This window comes from Pteropus medius, unplaced genomic scaffold (assembly GCF_902729225.1).
Source record: "Pteropus medius unplaced genomic scaffold, Ma_sr-lr_union100, whole genome shotgun sequence".
Taxonomy (NCBI): Eukaryota; Metazoa; Chordata; class Mammalia; order Chiroptera; family Pteropodidae; genus Pteropus; species Pteropus medius.
Genome location: NW_024340699.1, coordinates 3,593,239 through 3,615,143, shown reverse-complemented (window position 1 = coordinate 3,615,143; position 21,905 = coordinate 3,593,239). Strand labels below are relative to the sequence as shown.

General features: G+C 34.9%; 1 protein-coding gene across 9 annotated transcripts in view; it reads right to left on the bottom strand.

Moving 5' to 3' along the window:
- GABRG2 (gamma-aminobutyric acid type A receptor subunit gamma2) overlaps window positions 1-21,905 on the bottom strand; it is a 77,716-nt gene that overhangs the window by 16,134 nt on the left and 39,677 nt on the right. The gene's annotated exons all lie outside the window — the stretch shown is intronic.

Genomic DNA, 21,905 nt, shown 5'->3' with positions numbered 1-21,905 from the left:
ACAGTGGACCTAGGTATTTGCTAATATCTCAGTTCTCTGCACTCCTTTACTAGACAATTCTCTTTATTAGTGTTACAGCTTCTCCTTCTTGCCCTCTAAAAAAGCCACCACAGATTCTTACTTAGCTCAATATGGCCTTTGTAATATAATTTATTATTTTGAGCCTGTCATCAAATTCCAACAGTGCAGCAAAAAAAAAATTCACCTGGGATTTATGTAAATAAAACAACTCTGGCTCAGAAATCTGAATTTGAAGATACCAGTGAATGCATTTGCCACTTTGATCTATCCAAAGGGAATGAAATTTCCCAACATAGTTAAATCTAACTCCCACAAACATCTGACTAGATAATAAAACATGTTGTTGTTGTTGTTGTTTGTAAGTACGAAGTAGTTCATGGTTGCAGAAATTATACAAGCTTCAGTCCTAGGATTCAAGTACCGGTGATGTTAAAAAGGTAGAAAGGCTTGGGTAAATTAATAAATTACCTCAAAATAGGGATATCATACCTATCGCTAAGGCTATTGGGAAAATCACATTTGCTAATGGTAAGGAAAGTGTTTTGTAATCTTTCAGAAACAATGTATAGATGACATGGTACTTACAGCTTCTTAAGGATAGTCGTTTTTGCAAAACAGCTTAATAGCATTGGTAGGTAAGCTTCCTGTTGAGTGATATTTTTTAGACTTTGTTAAAGGGTAACTGAAAGAGTCAGGAATAGTAGTAAAGTCATCAGTCTGGTTCTTGTTTATATGAACTTCAGTGTGTCCATGAAAACAATATCATCATTTTAATATAGTTCACAGATTTGTGTCACAAAAATTATATATTCTTTTCTGTTCTATTTGGACTCTGAACTACAGACTACATGTCAACTTGGCTTGATAATCAAAGGCAACAAAATACCCTTTTATGTGTGGATACTCCTTGTTTAGAGTCTGTGACACATGCACATCTTCTAATTTACCTCTTTCAGAAGTCCCATTTCAGGAGAAATTTTAAAATGTGAATTCACATTCCACTGTTAGCTCTCATGGCTCTAAGTTGCTTACTAGAAATATTTTCAACAGCTCCAAAGAGAAATACCAGTAAGTAGCACATGCAATAGTAGAGTTATACCTGTTTCTGTTAACTTTGATAATAATATTTGACTGGTTTAATAGGCGTATCAATGGAAATTTGAGAAACACTAAGAAAAATAGCAGTCCTTTACCTCCAGTCAACCATAGTTAAGTGCTAGTGAGGAGGGATTTTATGCACCTTAGAATCAGAGATTATAACTGATCTGTCACAGTTGTAACCCATGGCCCCAGAGAAGGGGTTAATATGTCATATTTTGCCATTCTGGCATAGAAATTATGAGACTGCAGTTCACAGAAGAAATGAGTAGAAATCCTATTTGTGATCTGCAGAAAGAAGCAAAATTTCCCAGTAGGAAAGTCATGGTCCACAGGTCTGCAAAGATTCCCTGGAAAATGGAGTCTGTAAGCCATGGGCCACCACAGTTACCTTTGTTGTCTCTCGTTGTTTCCTGACCCAATAAACAGGAATTCCCACCCTTTAGAAGTCCTGGAAAGACAAGATTCCATTCTGACTTCCTCCTACTTTATTCATTCTGTGTTATTTGATTGGCAAAACTAGGACACTTGGCCACTTAGGTATTTCTTTATTGAGTGGATCTAATAATGTATGGCATCTGTTATGCATTTGGTAAACTCTCCTGAGTCAAGGCATGGATTAATTTTTAGAAGTTAATCTGAAATTTTGTCTCAGTCAGCCCTTCTGTTAGGTACTCAGTAGGTGCCAGCCAGGTATTCTAAGCAAGTATATTGGTCTTGCACATTCACTGTCCTTCGAGTTGTTAATACCAAAGGTCAGATTTGGATGAGAGAGTAAGAATCCTATCTGAGACCACAGACTTATCCTATAAACCAATACTACTATCAATGAAGGTGGTATTTTAACTCTGTTGAATTTATGAATGTGTCTCACAAATGGTTCCAAAATTAGGAAGCAAAAAGAGGAATGTTATTTAATGGTTATAATTCAAAATCCAGAAACTTCTGGAGAAATAAGCATGTTAATAAGAACACTTTCCTTCCTTCCTTCCTTCCTTCCTTCCTTCCTTCCTTCCTTTCTTTCTTTCTCTTTTGATGGATCTGGCATAACTTTGTGTTTGAAGCCAGACCTGGTTAATCTAACCCAGGCATTGACATTTTCTTAAAGAAAAGACTCCACAGAGCTTGAGAAACCTAATGTTATCAGAATACCAAGTTTTCTAAAATGGCTTTGAAAGCAGCTGGAAAAAGAACGTTTAAATTCAGTCAACTGTAGGCAATGGTTGCAAAAGGTCAGATCACAAAAATGTTCCCTGAGATGTGAAATCACTCCTGGGGATACTCTGCAAAATTATAGGCTTAAAAACTTAACCTCACTTGCTCTTTGCTCTGTGCCCAAGCACTCAGTTCTAAAGTGCTTTGTTGTTGTTGTTGTTCCCTGCTGGAGTTCTCTCACCCAGGAAGGAAATTTTGCATTTTGTGATATTCAAGGTAATTTTTAATATATCCGTCAAAAATCATTACCATTATAAATATAATATATTTGTATATTACAGCATACTACATAGAATTTGTTCTAAAAAGAAAAAGCTCAACTTCTCTGAATAAACTTTCTCTGTTGATAAGGAAAGCACCCAACTCAAGTCAGCGGACCTAGGTTCTGATTCTTGCCTAGCTATGATCATTTGTGACCTTAGGTAAATCTTTTTTCTTTCTGGTGTTCTCTCTCTTTCTCTCTCTCTCTCTCTCTCTCTCTCTCTCTCTGTTTTTATAAAATATAACTAATTCAACTACATAAAGGATCTTGAGAGAAGCAGGCAACCATATCCATTTTCTGGTTACATCTGAGATTCAAATACAAGGCTCTGTTGGTTTCCAGTTTACATGTCAAAGAACAAATTCTAGTATCAATCTGTGTGCCCATGGAGTATTGTGTCTCATTCATTTTATAAAGTACAGTCTAGATCAGGGGGTTGATGCCCAGCATTCTCTGTCCACAGGGAAGAAGAGAATTGCATTTTTGAGAAAAATGGGCCTCTGAGAGCAACTGCTTTGAGAAAAGGATCATGTGAACCAATGTTTGTGGTATCTGTCTCATATCTGGTTTCTGTTATTGCAAGATTTATGTAGGAGATTATCAAAAGCCCTCCAATCCTTTTTTTTTTTTTTTGAGTTGGCATTTTTTTATTTTCACAGATGGCATTCCATGTCTAATCAACATCAGGAACAATGGTGTAACACTGCTCACCAAAACTGAAGCTGTCTTTGGACTCATTATATAGGGAATTTTCAGTGCTTTTGTCCCTGAATTAGAATTTGGGTTTTGATCCTAGGCATCAGAGTTGAGAAGGAATTTAGAGATCAGGCCTGTTTCTTCATTTAACAGATGAAAAAGTAGAGCTCTGAGGAGGACTGGTCATGTTTCATACCAGAAGCTAGGTATCTCAGTTTACCCCTGAGTGCTTTATTATTTTTATTAATACTGTCATTTAAATTACTATGAGTTGTAAAGTTGAATTATGGTTTTATGCATTAAAGATTTAATTAGATTTTTTTTTTCTCTCATTTCCCATGCTTGAGTTCCTGAAAAAACTTCAAAGTTAAACAATCCTTACTATGGAGTAACAACACTTATTATTTATAAAGAATTATATGGAAAAATAATGATAATTCTTAATTTTAAAAAGCTATGTTATTTGCAAAATTACTATTTGTTCCCTCAGCAGTGAAGCAATAGCTTCTCAGCTAGCTGATCAAGAGAGATTTTTCAAGAAGGATTTGACGTTGGCATTAATGAAATTGTAGTCTATTTGGAATCTGCTCTTTAAGTACAGAGCATATTGAAGTCCCTCCCTTCCCCTCTATAGCCTTCCTTGCAGGAAAAAAAAAAAATCTCTTTTCAAGCAGTTTCTGTAGAATGCGTACTTTGTAGAATTTATTAACATTAATGTATAGCTCCTTCACCCCAAACATTTATTTAGCAACATATTGGATTTGGTAGTATGGAAGTACTAATGGAAAAATTTGTAAAAACTAGATTTCAAGCTATAGGACATTATAGAATTGAATATAGCTGCTTAAAATATCAGTATCTTTAATTTTTTTTCAATGATAAGGAAGATACTCTTGGTGATGTTTTCAGACTCACGTTCTGAAAAAAAGAAAAGATCTTTTTTTTTTTCTTTTTTGCCATGTGTCTGCTTTGGTGGACAATCTGTAATCGACCCCGATGGCAAATTCACCAAGCTTATGTGAAGCTCATCTTTTGCAGAGCAGTAAAGAAATCTCTAGCAACATAGTAGAAGAGAGAAAGGAGCTTGACATTGGGGAAAATCAATTATCTGCCTGCTGAAAGCTGAGTTTGGAGCAGCAGCATTTTGCAAGTGCTGATGTTTTCTTCCTACATGTCATGAGAAGGGGAGCCAGGGTAGTTTCTAGCATTATTTCTTGAAGAGCTGTGGCATGGTATTATGTAAAACAAACCTAGACAAGGAAGGGATGCCAACAAACAGTCTCACCACACTTAGTCAACTGTCCTCCAGGGAGAGACTGACAGTCTGTCTGCCTCCAAGAGTAAAAGAATGCCACTTGCTGAATGTAGGATGAATGACCCAGATGAAAATCTGAGCTGAAATCAATATACTTCCTCACTGTTTCTCAGCCAAGGAAGAGAACTTGGGATAGCCAAGCAGAAGAGATACTTGGCTTGGTATGTGGCCACATTCCTTAATCACCAGGAAAGGAAGAACATTCAGGAAACTGGACCTGCAGTTATAAAAAAAATAAGGTTTTCCCTTTTTCTGGTTAATTCTGAGGATCTAAGCAAAAGCATGATAAAGGCTGACTTTATTTCTCGTGATTTCCACTTCTCTGCTCTTTTCTTCTGGGTGCTCTCTGTCCTATGTGACCAACGATCTCCTTTTCATCCCCTGCCTTTCTTCACAAAGGGCCTTTCCTCACCTGCTTGCCCAGAGCAGTGTTCTGTGCTCTGATTATGTTTATGCTTTGAGATCAGATCTGGTTCTGCAGCATGACTCTAGCTCTTACTGGGCATATAACTTTAGATAAGTTACTTAACTCCTTGGAAAATCAATTTCTTCATATCTACACTCAACTCTTTTCTGTGTCACATTCCCTTCTTTCTGGTTTAACTACCTTCGTTAATCCCAGACTTCCTTGTGCTTCATTTCTGCTCCCAGACAAACTGACCTTCTTGCTGTTCCTAAGACAGTCCAGGCGTCACCTTAGTCACTTTGCAGTGATTAACAGGGAGTATCTAGAATGCTGGGAATCCTAACTTTCCAGAATGGTGTACAGGTTCCCAACAACCCTTTTAAGTCAGGCCTTAAAGTGTATCTGCTATATATGTTTGCACTGAGGCCTCTTTGGTGCCCATAATTTTATCACCCACAATTTTGGTGGGAAATGGCCTGGTCATGTGATCCCAGACAGTCATCAATTATTTTATATCTTCATAATAAAATTTAAAAGGATTTGTAAAAACAGACACTAATGACAAAAAGGATACATGAGGAAATAGCAAGACAACATTGAATACCCAGAGGATTAAAAAGGATTCCAGCACCAAATATAGGTGGCCCAAAGATTCAGCTGGAAGCAAATAGATATAAATTCTAGGAATTCATAAGAAACAAAAAACAGGCAATAGATTCCTCTAGTTGTTCCTCTACCAAAAAGTACAAGTCTCTCACCTCTCAGGATACAGCATTTTCATCCCAAGGTCTTATCTTTCCAGATTTAGTTATTTGAACTATTGAACACAGATGAGTACAGTAAAAAAAAAAAAAGAATGATCCAAGCTGAGAAACCTTGTCTTGCATGCAGGTTTTCGTATGCTTAAGTACAGATATACACACATGTCCCTCCATCGCAAAAGGGGCAGAGAACAATGCATCTTGTTTACTTCAAGGCTGTTCTTATGTTTAAGAAATACTCTCCCTAGGTGACTTATAAGATCTCTTGAGACATTTTGCAGAGGACTATTTCAGTTCTATTTATTTGCTGCTGGGAATATTTAAGAGGAGTTAGGAATGATGGACTGGATCTCTAGTGATAAATCAAATCAGGGTTAGAACTAGAGTTAAAGAAACACAAAGTATAGGCATGGAGGTACATGATAAACCCGAGAAGGAAGTACTAAGCTTATTCAAGAAATTGCAAATGTTGAATTTAGTTTAAGGAGTCCAACAGAGTTTACAAATAGCCAATGGGAAAAACAGGTTTATATATGTAAATTCATATTCATCTCTGTTTTACCATTCATGTCACTGACACCCATAGAGGTTATTCATAAATAGTCCAACAAACAGTTTTGTTTTCTTGAGGCTAATAACTTCCACTTGTGCTGTTTATGAGGATGCTCCCAAGAGCATTTTGATATTCTTATCTGGAGGTATTTTCCTAGGAAAATAATCCAGTTCTAGAATGGGTTGAAGATAATCTTCTGTTAAATAAAACACAAAATGTCAAGCACTGTAATTTGTCCTCTACAGTATTCATTTAATCCAAGTAAACATTATTTTCCCCACTTTATAGATGAAGAAATGTCCATTTAAAACAGATAACATGAAATGACTCACTAAACTGGTTAATCGTGGGTTTGTGGTTTAAACCTCAGTTTTTCCAACTCCTGAGCCCTATTTTCCCCTGTTTGTGTGAAGAACCTTGGCCAGTTGGAAGTTAATGGCTCTAAGGTAACACAATAATGTCTACTTAGATGTTTGCTTTTGAAACACTTGAAGCTCTATAGTATTATTTGATAATAGAGACCATTATATCACCATATGCCTCTTACTAACTTTGGTCAGATGTAGTAAGAAAGAAAATCTATCTCCCACTTTATTATGCCTAAGAATCACCTTGGAAAACTGCTTAGAATGCTGATTCTAAGGTCATACTTCTGGAGATTCTAATTCCACAGAATGGGATGTGAGCTGGAAATCTACATTTTGAATAAGAAACAGAAGTGATGCTGAAGTACTTGTAACATATTGTGAGAAATCAGTCTCTAAAAAATAAAAAAGGTAGAGGACCAATTAATAAAGTTTTGGAATGATTCTAATCCTTCCACTTTTTATTTTGAAGCCCTTTCATTGCTCTAAAGGGGGAAAAATCGATTGTCTCTACAATCATTTTAATGACTGACATGAGTGGATAACACAATCATCTATATCAATTGAAGAGATTTAAGTAAAGAAATGAAATCCTTTATCCCATACCTCTTGGGGATAGATGTGTTTTTGAAGCCATTTTTTAAAAGATTTTAAAATAGTAATACTGCATGTGCCATTGGTTGTGGAACCATTCAGAAGAGTCTGGGACAGTAGCCATAATCAAGTATGTTAATGTTTCTGCAGGAAAATTCATGAATATTTATATTAAATGAGACAAAGTCTATAGCAAGCTACATGTCTTTTCAGGTCATTTTTTTTCCTGCCTAATGAGTTGAGATCAAATCATGTTATTTTTATGACAATGAAATAAAAACTTTAATTTTCAAATTAATACTGTGACTTGAGATTAAATACTGTGGATAAGACACTATGGACTTTTAATAGCTATAGTTTATTGAACACTTAATATTTGCCTGGCATTGCACTCAGTGTTTTATACATGATACATGGTTTTTGTGTGTGTTTTTACAATATTCCTATGAAGAAATGTCCTATTGCTCTCATTTTCAAAGTGAGGGGTAAAGTGATTTGCTCAAAGACAGGCCAGTGTGTGGCGCAGCCAGGATCAGGGCATGGCTGATCTGATTCTAATGATTCTTTATACCATGCTTTATACCATGCTAAACTGCCCTGCTCAAAAACCTTCTCGTTCACAGTTAAATTAGTAAAGAAAAATGAGCTTCAGTGCCAACATAAATGCAACTTTAAAATCTTTTTTCATTGATTCGTAAAATGTTTTGCATATAACATAATAAATTTATGCATTCCTATAGTTCTTAGTGCAATTCACACATTCCCATTCTCCTTCCTTTCTGGGCCATGCTAGAAAACCATTCATCCACCCCCTTCGCAGTTACACGTGGTCGTATGATTGCTGCTGTAGCCTAATCCTGGATGTTACAGAACTCCATAATCCGCTGTTACCCAGTTTTGCTGCTTTGCATCTATATTATTAACTTCAGTTTCTGTTCTTAATCTATAAAATGACCAAAGTAAACATCAATTAATAATGTTGTATAATAATTTTGGTATTGACATTACTATTGATTTCTATCCTGAGGCATTTTCACCAATGAAACACAGTTAAAGGAATACAAGAAAATATATTTTGATATATTTTTGATCTGATGCCAAAGATTGCTCTGAACCTCTACTCTTAACATTAAACGAGAAATAAATTTGATGTTAATATATTTTTAAACTGATTGTTCTTTTTTTAGCTTTCTTCTTATTACTGGGATTTCATTCTAATATTCTCTAGGTTTAAGAAAAAGAGCATTATTGTAATGGATGTTTACTGGTCATTTATCCCTTCCTTCTTCTTTGACCAAAGTTCCCTAATTTCTCTTTGGGAATTTATTTTTCTTGTTTCTCAGCCATTGAATTTGAGTAATCATCTCACTCTAGGTCCAGGGTTGAGATTATCCCTATGACCAGAATGATTAATTCAGGCATGTGAAACCTGGCCTTATTTAGAACCGGTAAAGAGAATTACCAGAAACTCCAAGGAGAGGAGGGTCTCTTTGATAGTGTGGTGGGAAGATATGAGGTCTGGTCTCACTGCAGCCTTTGTATTACTGCAGAGTAAAAAGCTGGATCTCCATGGGGCCACTGTGTAAAGTCTGGGGATGAAGTCAAAACCATGGGCAGAGTATGGAAGACAGAGAGAACCCAGATCTTTGATAAGCATTTTGTGAGTTACTGAATCTGCTACTTGTGACTTAATCGTGTCTGACGCATATTTTGATTCTGAAAGTAAATTTTACTTAGCCTACATTGGGACAAAGGGAACATAAATATCTTTAAATAACTTTGAAAATGAGACTGTTCTTTCTTGAGTAGAACCAGTGACCAACTAGGCTTTAGAACTGACCCAAGTATGCACTAAGCTTCCACCACATAGCCACTCAAAATCATATGACATGAGGGGTTCATTTAATACATCTGTGTTTTCAGTGAATTTATAATATATTTGAAGAGGCAAGAAACATGTGCATTAATTAAAGAAACACAAAGTGCTTAGCTGCATGGTAGTAACCGTAAGTGCAATAAAAATATTGAAGATAGAAATATGTTCAACAAGAGTCAGGGAAAATGTCATGTATGCAGTGTCACTTGGTCTTGGGTTTGAAGGTTGTGTGTGATTTGACCGTAGAGAAAGGGGCTGAGAATTTCAAGGTGGGGCAATCTACTTGTAGTGGGATGATAGTGGAGAAACTGATACTACCCCATTCATTCACTCTGTCAGCTATGAGGCAAGGCCCATTTCCTACAGTGTATCCCTTACATCTCATGATAATCCCATGATGCAGACAATATTAATTCTTTTATAGAACAGCTGCCCAATTGGTTTAGTTTTGGTTTGATTGATTTGGTTATTACAGGCACAGCATTGCAGTAGAAATCTATCTCTTACAGTTTTTAAGATACGAGATCTATGGATTGCATTTAAATATTCAACTTCCTGCTTAATTATAATCAATGCAACTTTCTTTTAACTCTGAATAAATCAAAATTACTTCAAAGTATGTAAGTACATATTTTGTCAGATTTTGAAATAAAGATATATATTTGTGTGTGTATACATCTTATAAAGTCAGCAAAATATTTCAAGTTCTAGGCTAGTGCAATAAAAAAAGATATATATTAAACTCATCTCATTCAACTCCACAAATTCTATTATGCTTCTTTTTATAATTTAAAGTTAAGAACTTTTTAAAACCTGACTTTTGCCTTCCGTAACACTAAGACATTGCAAAGCTAGTGAAAGCATTAATTTATTCATGCGTGTGTACGCAGCTTCTGTATGACCCTTTTATTTCAACTCTTCTACATCTTATAGTCACAGACATTCAACTGCCAAACTAAGATCTTTCAGGAAACACTGTCAATATTTTCCACAGAGATAACAGAAAGGATAGCTATATAGACTAGTTTGGAGTGAATTAAATAAAGAGGGTAAAGAGTGCTTCCACCGTTTTATAATTATTTTAATAAATAACTAAAATAACTAGTCCTTAAGTTCCTTAAAAGTTAGATCCATGGCTCATATAACTTTTAACCTAATCTCCCTTGGTACAGTGTTGTATTTATCACATGTGCTCAGGAACTACTAAATGAATAATGAACAGAGTAACTAACTGAAGAATATCTTGGTTAAGGAAAACAATGTTGGGTTTCATACCATGTTTTAATGAGAATTTTTATTATAAACTGGTGATTTTCCTTGTATAATGCTGTATTAATGATTCTATAGAGTTATGTAGTGCTTTGCAATTACAAAGCCATTTTCACATACTTTAATTTCACTTAATTATTATAAAGATTCTATTTGGTTGGCTAAACAGACTGTGTCAGTCTTTATTTATAAGCATGGAAACTAGCTCAGAAATTTGCCCTAGTCCGTGCAGCTTGCAGACATGGTATCAGAGCTCAGATTATCAGACTTCTCATCCAGAATTCTCTCAAGTCTACCTCTTAGGCTAGGAAGATGCATTATTCAAGTAAAAGCTACAATGCTGGAGTACTGACTGCAACTTCCTAATTTTACCAATGTACAGAGAATTCTAGGTATAATCTCATGGTAGATATGAAATTTCAATCCTAGAGTGCTGGATCTCAGAGAGAGCTCAACACTCTCCTTGTCTATGATCTGTTATATTCTTCTCTACCCTAGAGAGGGCTCCTGACGGACCGAGGGTGGATTGAAAGCTTAAATGTAACATCACGTGACTATCATATCTAGAGCTACAGACAGATCTGATTTATCTGGATGTAAAGCTCATACCTGATACTTCCACAGGCCAAAAATTGAAAATAAAAACAGGAGAAGGGAAGCAGAAACCACATAGCATCTCACTCAGTATTAAGCTGGCAAAGCTATGGAAATATTACGTTGGCTGATGTTTGAGCAAAGGCTCCCCAAGCAACTCCAGTTCTCAGGTTTCTGGGCTGGCAGCTGGCTCTGCAGACACCCCTCTCCCACCAGCTCTGTCTGGGAGTCACTAGGTACTGCAGGCATGGGGGCGAGCATGCCTACTGCCAGAAAGAGAGGTGGGTAGAAGTAGGCAACTCGCTAAAATAAGCTCCTGGAGCAGTCACAATTAAGAACTACAATAGCTCTTAAACTGAATAATGACTATACCCGATACTTTCAAATTATATTCCAAACATATACTAAGGTATTTTAAGAATTTAAGATATTTATAGAATAATAGTTTCTTCACTCAGGAAAAAAAAAAGTGAGGATGACATGCTATTGAAGCATGTATGCATTAATGTGCTCTGCTATCATAAAAAGTATGGATTTTTGTGTGTGATGCTTCATTAAGCTTGTCACATAGAGATTCATGTAAAAATTATTTAAAACTCAGTTAGATACAGCTCATTGTCATTCTTTTGGACTGTGGGCTGCTCAAGGGCAAGAACTATGTCTAATTTATTGTCTTGAACCCTATTAATGGTGCTTGAAAAATAGGAGGCTCTGAATAAATAACCAATGAACTGAACTTAGCTAACCTCAAAGAAAAGAGCTAATGATAGCTTTTGGCCACTCTTGATAGAATTTAGCAGCTTTGCACAAATATATATAGGTAGGCAGGTGTTGCGGTCTGAAGTGGGTCCGAATCCTGGCTTTTCTGCTCACTAGTTGTGTGATATTGGGCAAGTTACTTATCCTTTCTGAGCCTCTACTTTGTCATTCGTAAAATGGCTGTATCAGCACCTACTGCATGGGGGTAATAGAGAGAATTAGATTTAGATAACATTGGTACTGTTATATCCATAGTAAAAAAAAAAAAGTCTTTTTGGATTTTTTCCCCCCAAAATGAAGTGTATTTTCTTTAAAGCAATGAAAATCCTGAGCCAGTTAAAACGATGAAGAGATGTCTTTCTATCCAGTGTGTTTTCTGCAGGTTTACCCATGAACTTACCTGAGAGTTGGTGAAATGCAACAGTAAATAAACCTTTAAGAAAAAAGGAAGCTGACATATTTAGGAGCCTGTTGGGTGACCTTTAATTTTTTTCTTTACCTTAGTTAACACATGGTGAGGAAACTAGATGGAGAAACTAAAGCAGCACTGTTGAACTTGTCTTTGGCAAAATCTAGAAACACTTTGGCATGTGCCTTCTAGGCATGCTGGTCTCAGTTTACAGTGGTTTCTAAAGCAGAATTATGCTTTCCCTTTTTTTCCCATCTCCTATCCCTCACCAAAGGCATCCACATACAGAATCCTACAAAACAGAACATTTAAGAACCTGGGGTTTGTGGCCAGTACAATCTCATTTCAAATCCTCTGTTTCTCTTACTGGTTGTCAGTAAGATGCTTGGACTAGTTACCTAATGTCTTTGAGTTAAAATTTTCTTATCTTTGAAAGATGGGTAGTAATCATATCTACTTGGAGTTTTTTTTTTTTTTAATGGTGATTAAAAGAGATACTTTGTTGAAATTGCCATGGGCAGTTTGTTATAAATAGTATGTTCTAAATAAATAAATAAATAAACCATGTCATTAATTACTAAAACATTAAATAACTGTGATTAAATATCTTAAACAGCAATTATCCTGAGAGAAATATTCAGCTAGGCTATCAGTTTTCAAGAAGAAATAAGCATTTGTTTCTATCCATGACAACTAGAACAAAGACTAGCATTAATGCAGTTTTGTAATTTTTCTTGTAACCCCACTTCAAGGCAGGAGAATGCACTGAATGCATTAAAAAGAGAAGATAGTGCTCTTAAGATTTGTTTCTAAAACTCTACATGAATTCTAATTTTAAAATGTTTTCCATCCTACATTTCCCATCAAAAAGTTTACTTTTGGGTTCTCAGAAAAATTAAGAGTGATTTTAGTATGCTCAGCTCTCAGAAACACTTGGAGACTTCAAAACTGTCAAATGCTGCATGGCCCCTTATTGGATTTAGGTAAAAACGCATTAATCCTAAAGGCTGTCCAAATTCCATTCCTCTGTCTTCCTCTTAGTATAACTTTCTTCATCTTTTTATTTCCACATTTAGCTTTGACCTTTTAATAGAAGTTTCCCCCACCAAGAGTAGCAATAAAACGTCAGAATTTTGCCTTTTGTATTGCTTTAATAATATCCTTGATTGTTATCTGCTTGTTATCTTCATTAAATGCAGATGACAAAATCTGATCACAGGAACTCAGAGTGAGAAGCAGGAACCTGAGTCACACTCCCAGGCTTGTTCCTTCTGGAGCTGAGATAAATTATTCACTCCCCCCCACTGCCCCCCCCCCGTCTCAGTTTCCTTACTAGCACAAAGATATAAATCTTTTAAGTCTTAACTCCCAGCCATGACTTTAGAACTCTGGATCTACAGGGAATCTTATATATAATTATTACATCAATGATGAGGATGCTTTTTGCATATGTGTGACACTCCTAACATGTTATAAAGCATTTTCATAGCCATTAGCTCATTTGGTTCTCTCCACTCCTCTCTGAGAAAGGACACCCGCTACTGTTATATATATATATATCTTACTCAAGAGAAACTAAAGCACAAAGTGATAAAATAATTTGATCAAGGTAATGCAGCAAGTTAGAGACAGGCCTGGGAGTAGAACCTGGGTTTTCAAACTTTTACTAAAGTTTTTTTTTTTTTTTCCTACCACTCCATGATGTTCTAATAACTTAGATTTACAAACACTATTAAAAATGCTAAATCGCATATAATTTATTCCTCAGAAAGCTTAAATGCTGACATCTTCCAGCAATATAGAAGTAGACACAGGTTATCTTTTTAACTCAATCATTCTCTCCCTCTTATCTTTATTCCGTTTGACCTCAATACCTGATGCAAGAGAGAGGACCTGCCAAAGTAAACTTCTGAGTTGTAGAACTTAACAGGGAGGCTTGGGAAAGGTATGCTGCAATGAGATCTGAAAACCAGTTATTAGATGGTTTCTTTCCCATGAAACTAGCTGGGAGACCTTAGGCAAAATGAAGTCTCCGGACTTCATTTTTGTAATCTAGGGAATAACAGAACTTGACAAGGCAAGTCCGGGCATCTTTGACTTGCAGATTTTTGTCTTTATTGTATAACTATGGCATACAGTATTGTTAGTAGTGTGGAATGGAAAATAATGAACTCTTTTGATGCATCTAGCAAATGTAGATGTGTGTGTGTGTGTGTGTGTGTGTGTGTGTGTGTGTGTGTGTGTGTGTGTATGTTAGACACCCTAAGTTAGTCATGGTCAATCAACAAGTCAATATTTCTTTCCAAAATCCTTAAGCACTTCTCTTCCAAAGCCACATTATAGGACAGCTATTAAAAGGGCACTCCCACACACATCTCTGCCCTTTCTGGACATAATTCAGCTTTTCTCCCCCTCTCCTTCATTAGCTTCAATGGAAGGTTGCAAAACAAGCAGGAAAGGACCATTGCATCAACCACTACATTCTACAAACTTTCAATAAATTATAAATCTCTTTTCTTTTCTGAGTCATTAAATATGCCTGTAATTTTCATGTAGATTTCTTTTTTTTTTTTTAATTTTAAGGATTAGAGAGACGAAAAAGAGGGAAAAATACAATTACATTATGGTCACTTGTTATCTGTTTCCAAACCTATTCACAATTTCCTAAGCATTTTCAGATACTTACCTGAGTTAAGTCTCATAAAAACCCTGGCAGGGCAGTTGTAATTCTCTCATTTTTAAGTAAGCAAGGTGGGGTCTGAGGTACTAAATGACTTGCCCAGATGTATACACCTGTTGATAAGTTCAGCTAGGATTTACGGACAGATCCTCCTGCTAGGCCAGTATTCTTTCCTTTCAAATTTTATTAAAAGTGATGTTTTACTAATATAGCATTCATGTAATTTTATCCAGAATTTTCCTTTGAATCATAGATAATACTTAAAGTAATAGGAAGTATTTTAACTAACTTTGTTTAAGACACTCTATTACTTCCTCATTATCTTTGTAAAAAGAAAGATAGACATAGCTAGTTAAAGTCAATTATCAATATTCTAAATTTTGCCATCAACTTGTATAACAAAACATGTTAGGTTGTTACACTGCACAAGTGGAAAACATATGTTCTTTATCTTTATTATGTATCACACACACACACACACACACCTACACACCTGTTTATGTGAATAGCGTTTTTCCTTAACAAAAAGAAAATCACTACTTTCTACAAATATGCTGTGGCCTACTCTTAAAGCACAGTTTCAAATCTTAGCTCTGCCACTTATAAGCTATATGATCATGGAAATAAAAATAAGATCTACTTTCTAAAGTTGTTGCAAGTTTACATGAATCTTTTACATACATGCAATGCCCAATAAAAGCTGGCTTTAACATTTGCTGCATCATCATCATTACCATTATCATCATCATCATCATCAATCATATCATTAGCAACATTACTTATCTATATATAGATTAATAGTGGCAGATTTTTAGGATCAAAATATCTCCTACTATTCACGTATTCAGTCTCAGCCAATGAAATGGAAATTCCTTTTTACATTAGATTAGTCTTAGGTAATGACCAAGGAACAGTGGCTTGGGGACATAGCTGCTCGTTCGTTAGTTCTAGTTCTACTAATAACTGGCCACAAGAAAATGTTTGAAATTACTAATAACACTGTACTTCATCTATAAAACAGAGAAACAGAATTAATTTAAAAAATGTTTTAGAGAGGAAAGAGTTAAAATTACTGCTCATCATTAAGATTAAATAAAACATTTAAGTTTTATTTGAAACTTTTTGCACTCTTCTTACACAGAACTATTAGAGCCATTAAGGATTTTTTTTTCCATGCAAAAAGTAATGGCAATCAAGGCAGCCTGACCTATTCATTATTTTGTAGCCATTCTTTATTAAATCATGTTCAATTACTTCCTCCTACTGACAAGAGGATGATTCTGGTTTATTGTTTCTTAGAAGTTACTACTGCCTAATGTCTGTAAAATTGAATTTAGTATGGAACTAATATTTATGGACTTATTTGTTGTTGTTTGGTGTTGTTGTTGTTGTTTGTAATTAATAAAGCTGCTCCAGCAGTGCAGCAGGGGAAATGTTGTTCATATTTATAAAATGTGACAGTTCCCATCACCCTACAGTCATTTTCATGTTAATATCGTGTCTTCTCACCTGCTCCTTCTGAAGTCAATTTTACATAAATAGGAAATCATGGCTCTGGGTCACTGACAAAGTGACGTAGGCTTGACCCAAAACAGTCTCTTTTCGAGAGAATAGTTCTCAGTGTGAGAGAGATTTGTATGCTGATGCTCTATTTTCTTGGTAAGTCATTCCTTTTCCTTGCTGAGGATGACTTATCCTGACACTTACATGGCCAGATCGGAGGACCATGTATAGCATAAAGGATGATACTAATGGTAAATTTTGGTTATGTTTTTGTAGTTCAAAATATGTGCTATCTCTTTCTACTAGGTCCATACCTACAGAAGTCTTTCCTTGTGGTCTTTTGTATAAGAAAAACGTGCAACACACCCCAGGGCATCAGGCTTGCTGTGGCAAATAGAATGTGAGCCATATTGGCTCATTCCTATCATAGCAAAAACTTTAAGAATCATTTTATTATTTTATTTCTCTCTTTGACTATGATAACAGCAAGCTACGGAATGAAAAAACACAGGAAGAAGAACATTATCTAAAGAAATATATATATGTATATATATATACATATATATTTATATTTAGTTTTATACCACTAAAATTTGAGAGCTGTTTGCTACCATAGCATAGTCTATCTTAAACTGACCAATATAGTCTAATTCTGCCATATTTGTATGCAACCATCTTCAGATGGACAGATGATAGATAGGTAGATAGGTAGGTAAGTAGGTAGGTAGGTAAATAGATAGACAGATAGACAGACACCATAACAATAAAGATAAAACAAGGTATGCACTAGATAAAGAAAATTGGTCAAGGGCAGGTCTTCCTGCAAACACAAATTCAGGAGCAGCCTTGGTGTTCGAGTCATCACTAGATTAAAACATCAACCCGTCTGTCAGAAAACATAAGTGTCTGTTTAGTAACTTACTCTATGATTTTGGACAAGGTCCTTAATGTCTCTGTATATGTTTCTACAAGATTGGTTGTACATAGTAATCTCACCTGGAAAATGAGCATCACATTGTAAAATTACTGTGAAAAGTGAATGAGACAATTTATATATAAAGGGCTTACAAATGCTAGCACATCATATTAATATTGCAGAAATGGAAGTATCGGTACTATTTTAATGGACTGCCAGTTCACAGCACTATATACATAAACCCAATTTATATAATTAAACTTTTTAAAGTAAAATAATTAAGGTCATACTATGCACTCTTGATTGCAAGTATTATTTCCATTTGAAGACAGTAAATGTCTGTTCTGTCTCCTCTAAGAAAGCCAAGTCATAACCATTGCCCTATCTTCACCTTTTCCTAATTTCTTATTCACAGTAAATTCATTTAACATCCTCCCTCACTCCTCACACCTACAGTGGACCTATTTTTTCTGCACCGAATTCATTTTTTCAGACTTACCAACCATCTCTATGCCAGCACCCTGGGCCCCTTGCCCCATCAGTTGCCACCAAAATTTTCTATAGAAGACAGGTAAAATAGATCTGTTAATTTCTGAATTTTACAGAATAATAAAAGATTAGGACAGAATAATTTCTGTTGGGAACTTGTGAGGACATAGAAACCTAAATATCCACCAGAAGTTTGCTTTATGACAAAGCTGCTAAATATCAGGAAATAACAGCACAGTATTTTAGGGGTAAGAAGGACGTTCAGTTTCAATCTAGTCTGATTTTTTTATTTTGAGATGAAGAAATTGAGGGCCAAAAAAAAGGCTTGCTCAACATTCAACTATATGGTAGCAACCCAAATAGGCAACTCATCAATAGGAATCAGAGCTTTTTGCTCTATCTCCAACTGTCTCATTTCATCAAATAATAATAATAATAATAATAATAATAATAATAATAATAAGATGGCTTTATTGCAGAACAACAACTGTATTCATCTTCAGAAAAGTACAATAGGAAAAAGTGTTAATTGGTTATGCAAGACTACTAATCAGTAATGTGCAGGAAAATTGCAACAAAGCTTTTAACTGCTTAGATGTGACCTGAAAAAGAAAGAAAAATACAGACTAGATGCACAGAAGTCCATATGTGAAACTTCAGAACTCCATGTCTATTTAAAGTCCATCTTCCATGAAAGTGGATCATAAAGATAAACTGAATGAACTTAAAATTGATTTGCATTGTATGTGGTAGATGTTCATGATAAAATAAACCCAATTGTGGAATATGCAAAGCAAGGGAGACCTAGATTGGCCAGGTTCTGGCAATTATCTGTAACTCACTGTCTATTCTCAAGCAAATCTTGGTTGAGTAATCGTTTTCACATTCACTTCTTAGAGTGATGCTTTGTGATAGAAATTCCTTTTGGCTATGAAAGGTAAAAGAATATTCATTTCCACAGACACATATGTGCTCTCATTTGGTCTCATTATCTTTAATTTTCTCCAATTTTAAGTAGGGTTATAAAGGCACATTATTTTTCAGAATAAGAAAACAGTAATTGAAAGAAAAAAAAGGACATATAGCCCTAAAAATATAGCAGGGAGTGGTAGGGACTTTCACAAACTGGAGATTCTGCCTCACCTACAGGGAAAGCTCTACCAAGTTGTTTTCAAATGTAAACGAATACCTAGATGTCAAAGATGGAAAGATGCTTAATGTTTTCATATGAAATGATGCAATTGTGCAATGTTGACTAAAATAAATACAATTTAATTCTGTCCTTGTCTAATGACCGACGCTCTAGGCTGGAGTTGAGACAATTGGCTATCAATTTATGACCACTGCCTTTGTACCTCTTTGGAGTAATTTCTCTACAAGTAAAATAACAATTTGGCTTTATCTTCAGAATTTAACCCTAAAAATTTATTTTTCTATTAGTCTAATTTTGTTCTCAGTTACTGATACTGGTAACGAATCACCGAACTATGAAAATGCAATCATTAGGTGGTTACAATTGGTGTCCATGATTGCATTATTTCTTTAACAAGCAACTATTATGCAGCTCATGAATTATACATTGTATTGTACAGTACATACCTCTTTACCACTTAGCAGTGAACAATAGATATAATGAAAATCAAGGTGCATGGTGCTATAAGTCATATGAGTATAGGCAGATTAGAAATCATTTTTGGAAACTATTTAATAAACTCAGTTGTCTAAATTGAAGCTTTCATACTATCAGCAACATCATGTATTACACTTTTGTATTTGTAAATTAAGGTATCTTATATTGCTGATGGAGGAACACTTATGTGCAAAAAAAAAAATTAGGTTTTGGTGGGGATAGGAGAAGAACTGTAATTTAAAAAATAAAAAACACTGCTTTGTGGGGGGGTTGTCCTTATTCTGAAAAATGATTTATAGCAAAGAGTAGTTAATTTTGGAGTGAAGAAATGTGAAGAAAAATGTGAAAAATTAGACATTTATTATGTGGTTAAGACATTAAGTGTTAAGCATTGTCAATTTCTTGAACAGCAGAGACCCCCATATATAAACATAAATGAAAAATAATATATTAAGTGATGTCTAATGTATTTGTCAATTCTCTTTTCCTTGGACTTTTCTGCTCTTCTTGAATGGAATAATTGATTTTTATAATGAAATAGATTACAGGAATGGCAGGTGAGAATGGTAAACAAATTCTGGTCAGCCCTAGCTTGTATGGCCGGCACATTCTTTTCTGGGCTGTTGTGCATTGCATCGTGCAGTGATCTTATTATAGTCTTCTTTTGAAAAAAAGAAAGTTAAATTTAAAAACAACAACGTTATTTTCCTCATTGGTGTTTGCGACCCATTTCAATCTCCAACATGCTTAAATTTGCATATCAACAATGCTAAATAGCATTATTTTCTGAAAATGCAAAAATAAGATGAAGAAATTACTCAATTGCATTAAATACAGTGACAGGAAACTTGAGTGAGTTTGAGTGTACAGTATAATGTCTGTAGACTCAGTCTCCATTATCTCACATTTCTATAGGTTTAAAAATCATTTAATATTTTAATTTATTTGGGGGCAGCAGCTGGACAGGAGGGCTCTATTAGTTATAACAATCACACTGATGGAGGTGTCTTTTATATGTAGGAAATAGGATTTTCAATTGAGTTAAGAAACACTAAAAGCTTGGATAAAAGGTAATGTCATTTGACCTCATTGGTTTTGATAGACTGCCAAAATAAGATATTAATTTTCAAAATTACTGTAAATAGTAGTCACACAAACCATTCATTATGTTTTCTTTCTGATGAGATTTTTCTGCAAAGAATAAATTTATACAAATATACTGGACCCAACAGATTTTTAATTAAGGCCTGATTTTGATGGTAACCCATAGGTCCACTTAGCAAATGAATAATAATATAAGCAGTAAATGTGTTTCTGAAAAATGAAAGGATATCATGGCTAAATTGTTTTTCACTTGATATTATTGCTATGTATAAATATAATTGCTGTTCCTACAAGTTAACATTTTGTTGATGCATGTATACGGTTATCATATTAAGGGCTATTACTTCACTTTACTGCCTCTATAAAATTAGCTATTACTAAGCTTAGGAATAACTTTTAATTAATTCATCTCTTTACCTTATATGTTTATGAGAGGCAGTGGGGCAATAATTTGGGATCTGGATAAATAACTCTGCTTTATTGAATATCCTTAGCCCTCTAAACTTAAGTTACTTCATCTGTCAAGTGGAAATAGTATCTTTCTCAGAGGTTTGTTGTGAGAAATAAAATGATATCATGCATGCTGCACAGATGCTAGAAAGTCATATGATGCTAGAATGTCCCTTCTTAGCACACAAATGAGCTGCACTTCCCAGTCCCATTTTATCTCCATGGAAACATGCAACTAGTTCTTGCCAGTGGAATGTGAGCAGAAATGAAACGTGTTACCTTGACACCAGTTTTCATTGGATTTTATATGACTTCTCTAAGCAATCTCTAACTCTCAAGCTCTATCTTCCCACTATGTAATGTCAGAGCAGCCTTGAAATTTTAAATTCTAATGTGAGATATTCGAATGTAATATATGAATATTCCAGTATTGCAACTTAAAGAAAATAAAAAATAAAAAATTTGGTTAATACTGTGTGTGTGTGTGTGTGTGTGTGTGTGTGTGTGTGTGTGTGTATCATATCACTAGGAACAAAATAGATAAATAGATGGAGTGGGAGTGTTATTCCCCCTGAATTGAAAACCTAAAGGAGTTTTTACATTTGATTTGCTATAAGACATGTTGAAAACTTAATGAAGAAAAACAACCTAGGAAAACATTAATTTATAAAGAAAGTTGCTTTTACGTTAAGACATCTATTATGTAACCTTGGTTACATCAGAGGTTATGAATAGCTCTAAGGACAAAAACTTCAAGGAAGCATCTAGTCAAATGAATTTCTTTTATAAATAAGAAACTTCTATCTCAAGTGACTTCCCCATGGCTCTTCCTGGCCCAGCTGTCTTTATAGTAATTCATATATTTTCCTCTCCTGAAATCAATTAATTTTTATTAACCAAAGTTTAAAAAAATCTATTATTATGCAGTTTTCCACTGATT